Source organism: Lissotriton vulgaris, unplaced genomic scaffold, assembly GCF_964263255.1.
Source record: "Lissotriton vulgaris unplaced genomic scaffold, aLisVul1.2 SCAFFOLD_353, whole genome shotgun sequence".
Lineage (NCBI taxonomy): Eukaryota > Metazoa > Chordata > Amphibia > Caudata > Salamandridae > Lissotriton > Lissotriton vulgaris.
The window spans coordinates 1516692-1533544 of record NW_028244383.1 but is presented as its reverse complement, the minus strand read 5'-3'; the positions used below and the strand labels follow the sequence as shown (position 1 = coordinate 1533544).

Here is a 16853-nt window from a genome sequence, read left to right as displayed (position 1 = left end):
TACTTCAGAAGGACTAGCGTGGCATAAGCAGCACATACATTTTCTCAAATCACAATTGAGACACATCAGCTGTCCTCTTAAAGAAGGATTCAACTTTCTTATCAGCCACATCTGTAAAGTATTGCCTCTTTAGATGCAAGGTTTGAGGTGGATGTCACAGAAGGTAGGATGGTATTAAACTTAGGAGTATGAGGAAATTTCGAATCAAATTGTGTGAAGAGGCATCTCTTGTTGAGAAAATGGGGAATGGTTGATGAATCTGGATCTTTCTATTCTATCAGTAATATGCCCTTGATAATAGGATGGTGGGGAAACTCATCTGCATTTAAAAACAATATTGGGAACAAAATCGGTCTTCTTGCTGGCTTTTATGCTCAAAACCGAGGGAGTCTCTGATATGGTCATGGACTGTGACCCCTGGACATATTTTCCCCTTTGAACCTTCTCAGGTTCATCCTCTGCCTCTATCAGGCACTTGTGTCTGGGCTCTGACAACACAGAGTCTACAGCCTCCTAGACCAGGATTTGTCAATCTGGTCTTGAGATGTGCAGGAGCTCCTCACTCTCTTCACTTTCCAAATCTCAGACTGATTATGCTGCTTCTGTGTGGCCCTAGGACAGTCCACAGTAGAAACTCAGCTAGTAGAAGCACTAAAGCAGCCTCGTTCCTGCTTATAAACGTTGCTAAGAGACTTGACCTCGCTATACATGGGATCTTGTTTATAGGAAACAAGGGAACCCGAAGGTAGTACACTAGGGACCTTGGGCGTTTAACTTATTACAAAAAACAGTGGACCCTAGTAGTTTGGGTGATCTGGGTAAGAATAGACACAAACTGGAATAGTATTTATGTCCTTTGTCCAGCCGGACAGGAATTTATTTGGACAAATTTCAATTTGAAAATGAATCGAACGACCCTCATAAACATTATATTGCAATGCTTTAAACTGACTCTTTGAAATGGATTTAGGTTACACTGCAGCAACAGTTCATGGCCAGACCCATCTTGAGGACTCAGGACCACTGTGCACCCGACAACCTTATCTGCCTATTCCTGGGTTAATAAGGGGGCTAGCATACAGAACCTCTGAGTCTTTCCTGAAATAGTGCCCAATATGTTATTTTATGTTATGTTATGTTAATTTATTTCTTCTATAGCGCACGGCTACTCCATTTGGAGCATCCCGGCGCTTTGGCGAAGAATATCAGCAAATAAAAAACAACCACACAACAACAAAAAGCAGAGACAAATGAAAAAGAAGTTTATTTCGTGTAGAGCCACGTTTTCAGGTCTTTCCTGAAAGCAAGAAGACTAGGAGCTTGTCTCAAGGACAATGGTAGATCGTTCTAAGCCTTTGGTGCTAGATAGCGAAAGGACCGACCTCCTATTCTCGCACGCCGAATTGCTGGAACTGTCATCATGGACAAACCGGATGACCTCAGGGTCCTGCTAGGTAAGTACCGGGAGAGACGTTTCCCAATATACTTGGGGCCTGTGCCATGTAGAGCTTTAAAGGCCACAGTCAGGCTCTTGAAAAGAATTCTCTTTGAGATAGGTAGCCAGTGTACGGTGTTCAATAAAACAGTGGCACCAGCTCTCCGTTAGGAGTCCATAGATGGCTCGGGCTGCCGAGTTCTGAACTACGTGCAAACGGGTCAAAAGATATTTCGGTAGACCCAGAAAAAGAACGTTTGCGTAGTCCAGTCGAGAGCCAATCAAGGCCTGGACGATTATTACTTGGGTTAACAGTGTGTTGTGTTGTTCTGTTTCTAAGCGCTTAGAGACCGGCGGTGATAGGCGCTATACAAATAAGCAATAACATAACATAACATTTTCCTATGTTTGAGTGATACTAAGGGTAGAAATGTCCTCAACATCCGCAGAATGCCAAAGCATTTTCCTGAAAGACACGAGATGTGAGGCCCAAAAGATAGTTCACAATCCACTATCACTCCCAAGTTTTTGGCCTTAGAGGACACATTATCGGGGGGAAACATGTCTTGCGGCCACCAAGATTTCCAATTAGGTTCAGGAGCGCAACCAAAAAAGAGGAGCTCTGACTTATCGTGTACCAATAGCTCAGTGTGTTCACATGCCCCACTTCTGGGATAGGAGGGGTTCCAGGCGGCAAAGGGGTCAGATGCTCTGGAAGAGGGGACATGCAAGTTTCCCTTCCTTGAAATAATAGGGACAGTGCAAGTTAGGATTCTAGTGTTATTGTGCACAAGGACAGTGTGTTCCAGTTGGGGCACTGCAGTGATATGCCTCAGCAGAGCTATGTGTGTCCTAGTGATGGAGCAGCAGGGATGCAGCTGCAAGGCAGGGAGGAGATGCATTGGCAGAGCTGCGTATGTGCTGGCGGTGGAGTAGCAGAGCTGCTGCAGTAGGGAAGGGAGGAGATGCATGGACAGAGCTGTGTGTGTCCTGGTGGTGGAGGAGTAGCAGAGCTGTGGGGAATTGATGAGATGCATTGACAGAGCTGTGTGTGTGCTGGTGGTGGAGGAGCAGAGCCGCAGCTGCAAGGCAGGGATGGGATGTATTGGCAGAGCTGCGTGTGTCCCAGTGGTGGAGCAGCAGAGCTGCAGCTGCAAGCTGGGATGAGATGCCTGGACAGAGCTGTGTGTGTCCTGGTGGTGGAGCAGCAGAGCTGCAGCTGCAAAGCAGGGAGGAGATGCATTGGCAGAGCTGCGTGTGTCCTGGACGTGGAGTAGCAGAGCTGCTGCAGTAGGGAAGGGATGAGATGCATGGACAGAGCTATGTGTGTCCTGGTGGTGGAGCAGCAGAGCTGCAGCTGCAAAGCAGGGAGGAGATGCATTGGCAGAGCTGCGTGTGTCCTGGCGGTGGAGTAGCAGAGCTGCTGCAGTAGAGAAGGGAAGAGATGCATGTGCAGAGCTGCATGTGTCTCAGTGGTGGAGCAGCAGAGCTGCTGCTGTAGGGAACGGATGAGATGCGTTGACCGAGCTGCATGTGTCCCAGTGGCGGAATAGAGCAGGTGCTGTAAGGAAGGGATGAGATGCATTAACAGAGCTGTGTGTGCCCTAGTGGTGGAGCAGTGGAACAGCAGCAAGGAAAGATTCTTAAGGGCCAGATGCAGGAACATTAAGAACGATATTTTCCAAATGGTGTTTTTTTTCCAAATGGATATTGGGTAATCACGTTTCCTAATGTATGAACCATGTATTTTATATATGCATGGGCTGAAAGTTTGTTCCGTTTGCGGAATTTGCAGATTTTTTGCGATTTCGCGATTTCACGATCCACGAATCTCACAAAATCGCGGTAAAATCCGCGACTCAGCGGGGACGAATTTTCAGCCAAGCATTTACAGGGTTACAGCAGCAGGTGCAAAAGTTGAAGCTAATTTTTTGTAACCTTTTACAAAAGGGTTACAAACTAATTAACTTCAACTTGGGCACCTGCTGCTGTAAGCCTGTAAGTGCTTCTTGGCGCCTCGTTGCCTACTTACAAATATTCTCTGACCCTGCTCTGACACTTAAAGCAGGGTCAGAGAATAGTTACAAGTAGGCAATGAGGCGGCTGTCACGAAAATTAAACCTCAACAGGAAGCACTGATAGATATAAAAACAAGCATTTGCAATGCAATAGGTCTCGCATTAGGAAAGTTTGAGTTATTGGTCTTGTAAATGACATTTTTTTTTATTTATGTGTTGGTTTTGAAAATAGCTAAATTAATAGCTTTGTCATTTACAATGCCATTAGTTATAACTTTTGCAAATGTGACACCTATAGCATTTGTAATGCAACATGTTTTGTATTTACGTGACTTAGCTGTATTGATATTACAAATTACAATGGCCTTTAATTTGTTTAAATAATTAATACTTCAATAAAAGTGATTTTAATTTATAATGGCAATCGCTTACACTTTTGTAAATAGCTTTTGTGAAGATTATGTTCAGTGTATTTTATTGTGACGAAAATCTAAGAACACAAGTGAAATATTAACATCTTTTTGTGACATTTGTAATAAAGTTTGAAACATTGAGAGAACATATTTGAACCAGTTGTTGTTGAATGGTTGCGCAGATTGATGCTGGGGTGGCGCTGAGTGGTGCTGTGGTGGTGCTGAGTGGTGCTGTTTTGATGCTGAGTGGTGCTGTGGTGGTGCTGAATGATACTCGATGGTGCTGAGTGATGCTGGGGTGGTGCAGAGTGGTGATGTGGTGGTGCTGAGTGATGCTGTGGTGGTGCTGAGTGATGCTGTGGGGGTGCTGAGTGGTGTTGTGGTGGTGCTGATTGGTGCTGTGGTGGTGCTGAGTGATGCTGTGGTGGTGCTGAGTGATGATGTGGTGGCGCTGAGTGATGCTGTGGTGGCACTAAGTGGTGCTGTGGTGCTGCTGAGTGATAATGTGGTGGTGCTGAGTGATGCTGGGGTAGCGCTTAGTGATGATGTGGTGATGCAGAGGGTAGAAAGGCAAAAAAAGCGGTCTAACAGAGGGCAGAAGGGCAGAAAAACAAGGGAAAAACGAGTCTAACAGAGGGCAGAAGGGCACAAAAAACCAGTCTAACAGAGGACAGAAGGGCAGAAAAACAAGGGAAAAACGAGCCTAACAGAGGGCAGAAGGGCACCAAAAACAAGAGAATAACAGAGGGCAGAAGGGCACAAAAAACAAGTCTAACAGAGGGCAGAAGGGCAGAAAAACAAGGGAAAAATGAGTCTAACAGAGGGCAGAAGGGCACAAAAAATGAGTCTAACAGGGGGCAGAAGGACTGAAAAACAAGGGAAAAACGAGTTTAACAGAGGGCAGAAGGGCAAAAAAACAAGGTAAAAACGAGTCTAACAGAGGGCAGAAGGGCACAAAAAACGAGTCTAACAGGGGGCAGAATGAATCCGGCCCTGCGTGTTTGTCCACGAAGATGCCACCTTTTTGTGCAATACCTCTACTCAACTGGAGTACTTTCTACTGTCTAATCAGTAAGTGCTCCCTCGTTGGCTAAATGTATAGGGGCAGATTTACAATAACTGGCGCATCCCCAGGGATGCGCCAGTTATTGTGCGCCGCAGCTCCGCCACCCATGGTGTGCCGCATTGACAATGCAGCGCACCATGTGGCGAAAATGGCACAGATGCGTCAAGCATCTGTGCCGTAAAAGCAGCGCATTGCTGGAGCTGCTTCGAGCTTGCGACGCAGCTCCAGCAATGCTCTCGGGGGCCCTATCTACCCAATGCTGCATCAAGCATTGCCTGCTTCAAGCAGGCACAGGGTTTTGACTCAGCATTGGCCTAAAAGTGACTGAGTGAATTCTTGTAGATTTCACTCAGCCACTTTTAGGAGGCGTTCCTGCGCAGGAACGCCCTCCCCTGCGCCGGAACGCCTCCTGATGGCGCAGGGCTTTACAACGTGACCCATCTCTCAGATGCGTCACGTTGTTAATACCCAGCACCATGGTGCATCTTTTGTGCTGCTGCTGCGTCACAACAGGTCTCGGTAGAGGGTGGGAGTGGTGAACCAGAGGGTGGCAGTGATGAACCAGAGGGTGACAGTGATGAACCAGAGGGTGGCAGGGGTGAACCAGAGGGTGACAGTGCTAAACCAGAGGGTGGCAGTGCTGAACCAGAGGGTGGCAGGGGTGTACCAGAGGGTGGCAGTGATGAACCAGATGGTGGCAGTGCTGATCCAGAGGGTGGCAGGGGTGAACAAGAGGGTGGCAGTGATGAACCAGATGGTGGCAGGGCTGAACCAGAGGGTGGCAGTGGTGAACCAGAGGGTGGCATGGGTGAACCAGAGGGTGGCAGTGGTGAGCCAGAGAGTTGCAGTGATGAACCAGAGGGTGGCAGTGCTGAACCAGAGGGTGACAGTGGTTAACCAGAGGGTGGCAGTGGTGAACCAGAGGTGCTGTGATGAACCAGGGGGTGGCAGTCGTGAACCAGAGGGTGGCAGCCGTGAACCAGAGGGTGACAGTGCTGTACCGTAGGGTGGCAGGGGTGAACCAGAGGGTGCTGTGATGAACCAGAGGGTGGCAGTGGTGAACCAGAGGGTGGCAGGGTTGAACCAGAGGGTGGAATTGCTGAAAAAGAGGGTGACAGTGGTTAACCAGAGGGTGGCAGGGGTGAACCAGAGGTGCTGTGATGAACCAGAGGTTGGCAGTCGTGAACCAGAGGGTGGTAGTGGTGAACCAGAGGGTGACAGTGCTGTACCAGAGGATGGCAGGGGTGAACCAGAGGGTGCTGTAATTAACCAGAGGGAGGCAGTGGTGAACCAGAGGGTGGCAGGGGTGAACCATACGGTGGCAGTGGTGAACCAGAGGGTGGCAGGGCTGAACCAGAGGGTGACAGTGGTTAACCAGAGGGTGGCAGTGGTGAATCAGAGGAGCTGTGATGAACCAGAGGGTGGCAGTCGTGAACCAGAGGTGCTGGGTTGAACCAGAGGGTGAAAGTGCTGAACCAGAAGGTGGCAGGGGTGAACCAGAGAGTGGCAGTGCTGAACCAGAGGGGGGCAGTGGTGAACAAGAGGGTGGCAGGGGTGAACCAGAGGGTGGCATGGGTGAACCAGAGGGTGGCAGTGGTGAATTAGAGGGTGGCAGTGATGAACCAGAGGCTGGCAGTGGAGAACCAGAGGGTGCTGTGCCAATACACAACTGCATGGGTAACTTTGCCATGCAAGCGGCCCGCGAACATGCAAAAAAACAAAAATCCGCAAATTCGCACGAATTCGCGGATTTTGCGGATTGCAAATTTGTTTTTTCGCGAATTCACGGAACGCGAATTCGCAAATTTTGCCCATACTTAATTTTATATTTAGCGATATCTAATGGGTCACAAAGAGACCTTTTGCAGGAATATTAATGAGGTAGGTCACAATTCAAGACCCATTAGGAATGGCGGCCATCACAGTGATGGTGGCTTGCTGAGGACTACTGACGGTATGCCTCCTTTTCTTGTTGAAAACTCGGCATAGGAGAGATTTACCATGTGCAGTAAATACCTCACCCTGAGGTAATGCGAGAACTGTGTGCTGTAAAGGAAAGATTTCAACCACAAAGTGCATATCAACCAATCACATCAGGCATGACACAGATAAGCAGCAGTGCATGCTGAATATCACACAGGAGCTTGCAGCAGAGCTGTGCACGGCATTAAGGGTGCCTCTACATTTCACAAACCCACTCTTTGGCTCTTGACACTTACCTATTGTAGAGTTCTCGAGACCTTGAACGCAGTGAGTGACGTCAGCGGGGCAAAGACTGTAAATACCGGAACAGGTGGCAGTGCCCACAGAGAAACACTTCTCACAAAGTAGGCAATTCACTAAAATGAAAAATAATCCTTATTTTCTAGATTTCATTTTTTTTTAAGAATGAAATGTAAATGATAATATACAGAACAATTAAGATTCATAGTCAGAGAGAAGCTGAAAAGAAAAAGCACAAGGAAAATCACAATTATGCATTACTTCCCCGCCACTTGAAACCCTTTTTTTGGTTGAGCCCTCCTCACAAAAACCCACCCACTCAACCCCCACTCTACCCACCCCGTGGGAGTTGGCCTCGATCTGTTATCCTTAGTTTGGATTCTTACTTGTTTTCCACTTAATAATTGACCTTTTCTTCTCAATCCATCTGGTCAATGGTTCCCAGATGTTTAGGCCCTTTGTTCGGGAGCATAGTCCCCTTCTTGGCTTTTTCCAGAATATAGTTTGCTAATAAAAGAGAGAGACATTGCTGGAACCCGGGGTATGCAAGACATAAATGGAGGATTGCCATACCGATGAACACCAGTTCTTCTCCAAGCTTCCCCGGAGTGTTCTGGGCTACCCAAGTCCTATCAAGGTAGGAGAGAGGACACAGTCGACTCCTTAGAAAAGTTGGTAATCTCTTATTTGAGTTTACTAAAGGCATTGTGGGAGGCAACGATCTGAATCAGATCTGCAAGAAATAAGGCACACCAGGGGAAAAGGTTCCTCCCTCAGTCGTCCATTTGGCAATTCTTTTAGGGGTGTATGTAAGCAAGAAGTATGTTTTTTAGTATTGAGCCTGGAGTCGGGCCGGGAGTAAAATATTCGGTGCTAATTCGACTGAGCGAATAAATAGGTTTTCTGAGACTCCAGGTTCGACTCCCCATACCATGTTTCATTTGTGAGTTAAATTATAAACTACTTGTATAGATAGGTCTCCATTCCTTCTCAATTTATCAATAATATTATTATTAGCAAATCCGATTGGCCCCCCACCTTTCTTATATAGAAAATCTCTAATTTGGAGGTATTTGTAAAAATCCCCCCGATCCAGCTCAAACCATTTGTTGGGATTATCGAAAGAGGCCAGACCTATTAGAGAGAAAAAAGCTCCGAGCTTGGTCAGCCCTGCGTCGCACCATCTTTGAATGATTGGGTCTTTAAAAATGTCTGGTAAATTAGGATTATTGCAGAGTGGTGTATAGTAATTGAGCCGACCCATACTGATTAGTTTTCAAACTGACTTCCAGATTCTAAGCCGCCCTTGTACAGTTTTAAAACGAACTTTCTTACAGTGGCTCTCATTTAAGAATCACCAAGCCCAGCCCCACGCTTCCACCCCCATTATAAATTCAAGGGCGGAGGTGTGGCGCCGCGGGCAGGTCAACTGACGCTGGAATCTGGGGATTACGGTTCGATCCCCAACCGCAGATTAGCCCAGCATGTGACTCTGGGCAATAGCTTGCTTAATCTTCCTGATGGCCCCCAGCGCCAAGAGACCCTTACGGGTGATTGTTTGCGCTTTACAAAATGTCGATTCTTATTATTAGAAAGGGCTCAGTACTTCTTCAAACATGCTAACTTTTGGCTTCTCTTGCATTAGAACTAAACTAGTGAAGTGGCCCAATAATAGAGTCTTATACTTGGTAGAGCCAGTCCTCCCCTCTCCCTAGGTAAAAAAAGATACTTATATGCCCTTCTTGTCTTAGCGTATGCCCAGATAAACCAGATAAACCAGGAAAATAGATCTTCAATTTTTTTTAGACAATTGGTGGTAATTTCAAGCTGGATTGCGCGTAAAAGATATAAAAATGTAGGGGAAAATAATATTTTAATGATGTTACATCTGCCAATGCTAGACAGATGTAAAATATGTATATCATAAACATCATTTTTTCAAGATTTTTCTACATTTCTGTACATAATGTTTTTATTTATTCTAACATAAAATGTATCTTAAAAAAGGGCATTTACAAACTATTTTGTTCCAAATTAGAAACTCTTACATTTTTTAAACTGTAACAATTCAACAATGAATCACAGATAAAGAAAAGAGGTGTCAGCGGGGCATCAGTGGGCACCTCCTTGGACCATGCCTCATTCCCTGTCACTAAGGCAACTGATGAGTTTGGGATCATAGCTGAAAGCCCTGCTCCAAATGGGTACACAAGTAAAACAGGTGTAGTGAAGTTAAGAGTCCCAGACTTTCAACAGGGCTGGCTTTAGCGCTAGTTGCCCCCAGTGCGCCAATGTTTGTTGTCGCCCCCAGTAACCACCACTGCCACAGATTAACTCACTACCACCCTTTAACAGAGCCCCTCAAGTCTCCATAATCACTCTCAGATTAATTGTGTTAGCATTATAGCGTCAATCATGCCAGTGAAGGGTCTCAGAGCACTATACATCACACACACACACTACACACAGACAATGAATCCATTGTGTTTAACTCAGTTCATAGGAAATGTTACATGATTCAGAGGACTACAAGGCAGACAGTATAGTTTAAGAGTGCTTTGTCTGGAGAAGCACAAACTCAGAATTTAAAAATCAACATCATGGTTGGGAGTTCTCTATTATAAAAAGAAATGATGTCTACCCAAATGAACCCTTTTCCCAACATTAGGATATTGAAAGACACTAGGGCTTGTTTACAAGCCCCGCATGCTGCCGGAACGCCACTTTTAATGACGCTACGGCAGCGCACACTGCAGAGCCATATCTACTAAGCCACTGAAAACCACACTGCGTGGCTTTTCATGGCCTCGTAGATATTTTGTGAGGAAACGCGGCGTACGTTGCTGCATTACCTCACATAGTGATAGGGAGTGATGTCATGGAAGTTTTCAGGGGTGTTTCCATATAGCACCCCTGGCTTTTGACATATTCCCAGGTTTATAACATGCTGTAAACCTGGGACTGCATTAAAAGCCTAGGCCTCCTCAGGGGTGGCACAACAGTTGTCTTTGTGAAGGAAGGTGTCCCTTTCTGCACAAAATCAATCTGATTCCAGTGCAGACACACATGCACTATTGTGCAAGGGTGCCTGCGTTGTTGCTCAACAGCCATTTCTGCACCCGCGGAGTAAAAGTGAACACAAATGGACCATTTCTTAATTATGCAGTGCATTCCTGCTCTTTTCTTTAGACAGAGGGGAGTGGTGCAGGAAGGCTTGCGGTGCTGCTCTATGCCAATAATTAGTAAATGTTGCCCACGGTGCCTCCACCTGAAATCAGCGGCAGGTGCGGTGGCATCAGTCGCACAGACCCAGAGCTGGCCCTGACTTTCAAACCCCACACACTCCACTGTAATTCAGCAGCTCAAACCTGCTGAAATATGACAGGTGGAAAATGAATGAGAAATACCCGGATATAGGGATTTAGGTGCATAATGCATCGAATTCTGCATTTTTTGCCCATTGTTAGAAACAGATTTTTGAAGGTGCTGAACATTAGACCCCTGGAGACCTGAATTATTTAAGCAGTACACTGCCTGTGGCACTAATTACATACAGGGTTGTACATTTTATTCTTGAATTATGAGTTGTGCGATAATTACTGCACCCCCACTATTTCCCCAGATAGATTCTGGCAGGTTAGGCCTGTCCAAATATGTATGGGGAAGAGAAGTCTGAAAATATTTCAAGCCGTGCAGATGTTTGCACTTTAAATATTGATTCGACCAACCCAGCCTCACAGGTGAGAATAGAGTTGGGCAGCATGGAAGAGATAGCAAAGAGGCAGGGGGGAAATATTGTGTCTGAGTGGAAGAGAAAAGAGGGTGATGGGTGAAGAACTGTTCAGCAGTCCACAAATGCTACCCATGGGGATTGGACAATATACATGACCAGTCACATAGCATAAGTCAGAGAGTCCGAATGGATCCTACACTGAGATTTATTGACAATTAACTTTTAACAGTTGATCTAAGCTCCCACCAACCACAAATCACCAACAACACATGTCAGGCAAACTCTGAAGCATCCACATGAAGGGGGAACTACTCCAAGCGGGAAACTGAATGCTAACTAGACACCACTGACCCAGGCTCAGATCAGTCTGAGGTGCCATCCAGGAAGGACCCTCCCTGGTGGACAGTGAAGGGACATGCAAGTCAATGCAGTGCTGGGGGGTCTCCAGTGATGGTATCCTGGCATTTAGAGTCACAGCATATATTTATCAAGGGTTGTGTTGCTTTTGCACCACGTTGCATGGTGCAAAAGCAACATAGCCCTTAAAATGTGATTTATCAAGACAAGCAAGGCCAACATGTGTGATCCTAAAGGGGGCTTGATAAAGCCAGAGTACCAAGAGTAAGCTTGGACTCCTCACTGACGCCAGTTCACCTCTTGGAGCCAGATTAATTTGACTCCATGGGAGCTCAGCCGGAGCACATATCAAGAGTAAAGACTTTCCCTCACATAATATAAAGGGCGGGGCTTTAAATTTGAAAAGAGCCTTTTGGATGCCAAAGGCAGGACTCACCATTACCTTGAAGTGGGTATGAATGAGAGGTACAGGTTTAAAGGTTCCTAAAGGGGTGAGAGGGAAACCCTACCTCTCTGGCTGTCTCAAGAGCTTCTCAGACATCACTGAATTAATAATTTGTCTCTTTGGAGCTCCTGGGCGACTGTGGGGGACATGAATGAATGAATGAGTCCTCTTACCTCCAGCAATGAGTGCGCAGATCACCACCGCGGCTGTGAGGAGAGTCCTCATGGTGCACTGGAGTAGGTTGGGTGGCAGAGTGTTAGATGGAGCAGCTTAGCTTGTATTCTACACATCCACTGCTAAGGACAGGGCTTTTTATACTGCAGAAAGGGGCAGGTCAGGGGCTATTCAAACCGCCCACAGGGTGAAAAAACTGATGACCCTCACTGTGATTTGTGTGCTCCTGAGACAGACAGCCCTTCGGCAAAACAGAGTTCGTGAGCTGATGTAATGCACACATCTTGAGTAAATACATCCTAAAAGCTATTTTCAGATGAGGGCTTCTAGCAGCATTGTAACCTTTAAATGTTGTTGTAAGTTACCTCAGTAATGCCCTGATATATTTCATAGGTAAACCATTCAAAGAAAACCTAAGGCTTTTCCACCTGAGATGCAGAGTGCTAAAATACCTGGAGAGCCCTTCTTTCTGGTTACTAAGCAGGAACAAAATGTGCTTCATTAAAAATATTAGTTAAGGAGACAGTTTTGTATTTTTTCTACTTTAGTTTTTTTTTTTAGAATGTCAATAATTATAGTTTTTACATCTAAAGTTGCTATCTGATGACCGTCCTTAGACATGTTTGGCTGACAATATAGGTTTTAATTATGTAATCAATTTTGTTAGAAGTAATTAAAGTCTCGATTGTGCTTTTTCAATATGCTTGGTGATTGATCTGCATCTGTGCCCTCTTTGCTGATGTCGCTTCTGTCCTATCTGAGTACTACAGCTCTGGTATTTGTTCTGTTGTAGTAGGGGGAAACTACACTGTGAATGCACCATCGTAATTAATCATGTGGCGAGTAGAGGGATGTTATATGATGAGTTTGGTCCAGCACATACATTAGTCCTAAATCAAAGTTCAATTCACTCTCACCTGAGAATACTTCGCTTTTAACGTTTCAGTTGTTTTAATATTTGTTACATCCTTCATCATGGCCATTCCATAGCTCCTCTCAGTAGTGGTGTTTCACTCTTAAACCTGCTTGTCTATGCTCTCCTGGTCAATCTGGTTACATTGTGGTTGTGCAATTGCTTTTCCGTCTTGTTTCCTTCTTTCCTCTTGCAGCCTTCTCCTAGTCCTCCAGGTCATCCCTGGAACCTCTTCACTGGTAATGATACTGTACAATCCTCCTCCACCCCTTTGTCTCCTTTCTCTCACAATAGGGGCTGCCCCTGGATATACACTAGCTTCATCACAGTTCATGATTCTTGTGCAGCTGAGGAACTTCATTGCATGCCAAGCTGTGTCCTCTCTGCCCTTTCTTCATGTACATTTGCTGATAGCCTCTTACAAGCACTCACCCCCAGTCAACTGATCTGGGTTTAATCCATCACCGTTCTTTAGCCCACTCTGCCACCCCAGTTCAGACATGGCCATATGCAAATCAGTCTGACCCTGTGCCTCATGGGAACAGCCCAGCCCGAACTGCCAAGCCATGCCTTCCCTGGACCAGAAAAAAGCTACCGAGGACAATGCCTCATTGATCTTGTAACTCTAGCAGGGGCAACAGACTCCACAGCCGCAGCAATCCACTTATTTAGAGCCAGAGTATCTGCATTTGGATCTTTGGACACTGGTGGTTGACCGGCCTATAGAGCTGACCCTTCTGATGCAGCTGTCAATGTTTCCCAACTTCTTTTAACAAAATAATGGTTAGCCCTGCTCTGACCAGGTTTATCCAAACTAAAAAAGAATGGAATTAAACAGTGATCAGACCAAGCCAATCGGCTAGGGACTTCGGTGATCAGGGACGGGATGTTGGAAAACAAGAGGTCAAGAGTGTGGCCTACCTTGTGTGTGGGAAGGGTAACGTGTTGAATCAGATTGGCCCCAGAAAGGGATGAGACAAACTGAGCTTCCTGGGCATAGCTAGGGTCATTCACGTGTAGATCAAAATCCTCTAACACAGTAAAATTCAAATACAATAATGATTTCTGGGCAATGTAATTTCAGAGATCAGGACATATATTTGCTGCACAGTCTAGGGTGCATAAATTGGAAGGCCAGAAAAGGAGGTTGACGGGACAATTTCAGAATTTACAGAGGGCTGTGCAGGTAGAGTAGAAAGAAATGTGCAGGAACAGTAGAGAGTGTTGTGGAAGTGTGATAGAGAGTGCTGCACAGTAGCAGTACAGAGTGCTATGCAAGAACAGTACAGAGGGAAGTGCAGGAAAAGTACAGATTTCTGTGCAGGATCAGTACAGAGTCCTGGAACAGTACAGAGTGGTGGGTAGGAACAGCACACAGATCTGGAACAGTACAGAGTACTGTGCAGGAACAGTAGAGAGTGCTCTGGAAGTATGGTAGAGAGTGCTGCACGGGAGCAGTACATAGTGCTATGTAACAAAAGTACAGAGTACTGTGCAGGAAAGGTACAGAGTGCTGTAGAGAGTGTTGTGCAGGAACAATACAGAGAGCTCAGCTGGAGCAGTACCAATTACTGAGCAGGAACAGTAGAGAGTGCTGGTACAATACAGAGTCCTGTGCAGGAACATTGCTTTGCAGAAACAGTGATGTGCAGGAATAGCACAAAGTGCTGCACAGGGACAATACAGACCGAAGGAATAGTACAGAGTGCCGTGAGGGAACAACACAGAGTGCTGGAACAGTACACAGTTCAGAGCAGGAACATTACAGAATGCTGCATAAGAACAGTACAAAGCGCTGCACAGGGACAGTGGAGATTGCATGTACAGTACAGAGTGCTGCAGAGGAACAGTACAGGGTGCTCAGCATGAGCAATAACGATTACTGAGCAGGAACAGTAGAGAGTGCTAGAACAATACGGAGTGCTGTGGAGGAACAGTACAATGTGCTCTGCATGAACAACAGTACAGAGTAGTGTGCAGGAACAATAGAGATTGCTGTGCAGGAACAGTACAGAGTGCTTTGCAGGTACAGTGATGTGCAACAATTCTACAAATTAGCTGTGCAGAAACAGTATAAATTGTGTGCAGGAACAGTACAGAGTGCTGTACAGGAACAATACATAATGCTGGGCAGACAACAGTGCAAAGTGTTGTGCAGAGAAGTGTTGTGCAGGATCAGTGATGTGCAGTAACAGCACAATATGCTGCACAGGAACAATAAATACTGCAGGAACAGTACAGGGCGCTGTGAATGAGCAATGCGGAGTGCAGGAAGAGTCCAGTGTTCTGAGCAGGAACACTACAGAATGCTGCACAGGGACAGTAGAGACTGCGGGTACAGTACAGACTGCTGCATAGGAACAGTACACAGTGCTGTGCAGCAACAGTACAAAGTGCTATAACAGTATGCATTGCTGTGCAGGAACATTATTGAGTGCTGTGCAGAAACGGTGCAGTGCAGGGACAGCACAGAGTGCTGCACAAGAACAGTACATAGTGCTGGAGTGTTGTGCAGGAATAGTACAGTGTGTTGTGTATGAACAGTAATGAGTGCTGTGCAGGAACAGTACAAAGTGCTGTGTAGGAATAGTATAGAGTGCTTGGAACAGTACAGAGTGTTGTGCAGGAACAGTGTAGAGTGCTTTGCAGGAACTGTACATAGTGATACGTTACCAGTACAAAGTGCTGGTAACGTAGATAGTGATGTGCAGGAATAGTACAAAGTTCTGGAACAGTGCTGAGCGCAGGGCAGAACTGTACAGATTGCTGTGCATGAACTGTTCATGGTGCTGTGTTGGAACAGAACAATGTGTTGTGTAGGAACAATACAAATTCCTGTGAAGGAACAGTACTGAGTGTTGTGCAGGAACAGTATAGAGTGCTGCACAGGAACAGTACTGAGTGTTGTGCTGGAACAGTAGAGGGTGCTGTGAAGGAACAGTACAGAGTGCTGCAACAGTATTAATTGCTGGGCATGATCTGTACAGAGTGCTGGGCATGAACAGTTCATGGTGCTGTGCTGGAACAGAACAACATGTTGTGTAGGCACAGTACAGAGTGCTGTGCAGGAACAGTACAGAGTGTTGCACAAAAAACAGTACAGAGTGTAGGAACAGTAGAGAGTGCTGCACAGGAGCAGTAGACAAAGTGATTTGGAGGAACAGTACATAGTGTTGTGCAGGAACAGTACATCAAATAATAAAATCCCAAACCAAATTACTCAAATAGAGTTAATGTGATAAATACAATAATACCAAAATGACAACACTTCAATAAGATAATAATTTTTAAAGGCTTGAGGAAAAATAGCAAATGCTTGGAATAGACTGAGTCCTAGGATATTTGTTTCAGGTCCAGGAAGGACCTGGCTTGGCAGTTCAAGCTTGACTGTTCCAATAAGGAACAGGGTCAAGACTGATTTGCATATGGCTTGGCCCAAACTAGGGTGGTGTGGAGAGCAAAAGAATGTTGGATTAACCCCAGATCCTAGTGACTGGGGGTGAATGTTTGCATTATCCAGCACTCCGCCCATCAATTGTTTCTTTTGCAAATGTCGTCCTGCGTGGGAAGAGTATGCCCAAATGTGGTTCCCACGCTCACTACACCACTGAATTCAAGCTAGCCCGATGATGAAGGGTGATGCCCTGAAACCGGTCCCAAGATGATTGTTTCTGCTCCAGGGAGAACCTGGCTTGGCAGTTCGGGCTGGACTGTTCCCATAAGGGACTGGGTCAAGACTGATTTGAACATGGCTGGGTCAACACTGGTGTGGTGTGGTGAGCAAAAGAATGATGGATTAAACCCAGATCCTTGTGAAAGGGGGTCAATGCCATTTTTTTCTGCACTTTGTGCCATTTTAGACAGAGGCCCGCCTTAAGCAAATCAGTCATGGCCCTGTTCCAATGGGAATAGTCCAGTACAAACAACAGGGCCAGGTTCCAACCAGATGGTAACACAAGCAACCCCAGACTGATTTCAATCTACTTAGGTCTCTTGGTGAGGTATGGCTTGAGTCCTATGGCTTGTGACCTATGGCACAGTGAGCACAGGCTCCACATCTGGGCATATAGCTGCTG

General features: G+C 46.0%; 1 pseudogene across 1 annotated transcript in view; it reads right to left on the bottom strand.

The window, feature by feature from the left end:
- The window catches only part of LOC147667582 (phospholipase A2 inhibitor 25 kDa subunit-like), a 51236-nt pseudogene extending 39321 nt beyond the window's left edge, over nucleotides 1–11915 (bottom strand). Inside the window, exons 1-2 of the transcript XR_015304165.1 lie at nucleotides 11864–11915; nucleotides 7152–7271 (exon numbers count right to left, since the gene is read on the bottom strand). The product of XR_015304165.1 is annotated as a phospholipase A2 inhibitor 25 kDa subunit-like (transcript). The remainder of the gene's footprint in view (nucleotides 1–7151; nucleotides 7272–11863) is intronic.
- Nucleotides 11916–16853: the final 4938 nt, after the last annotated feature.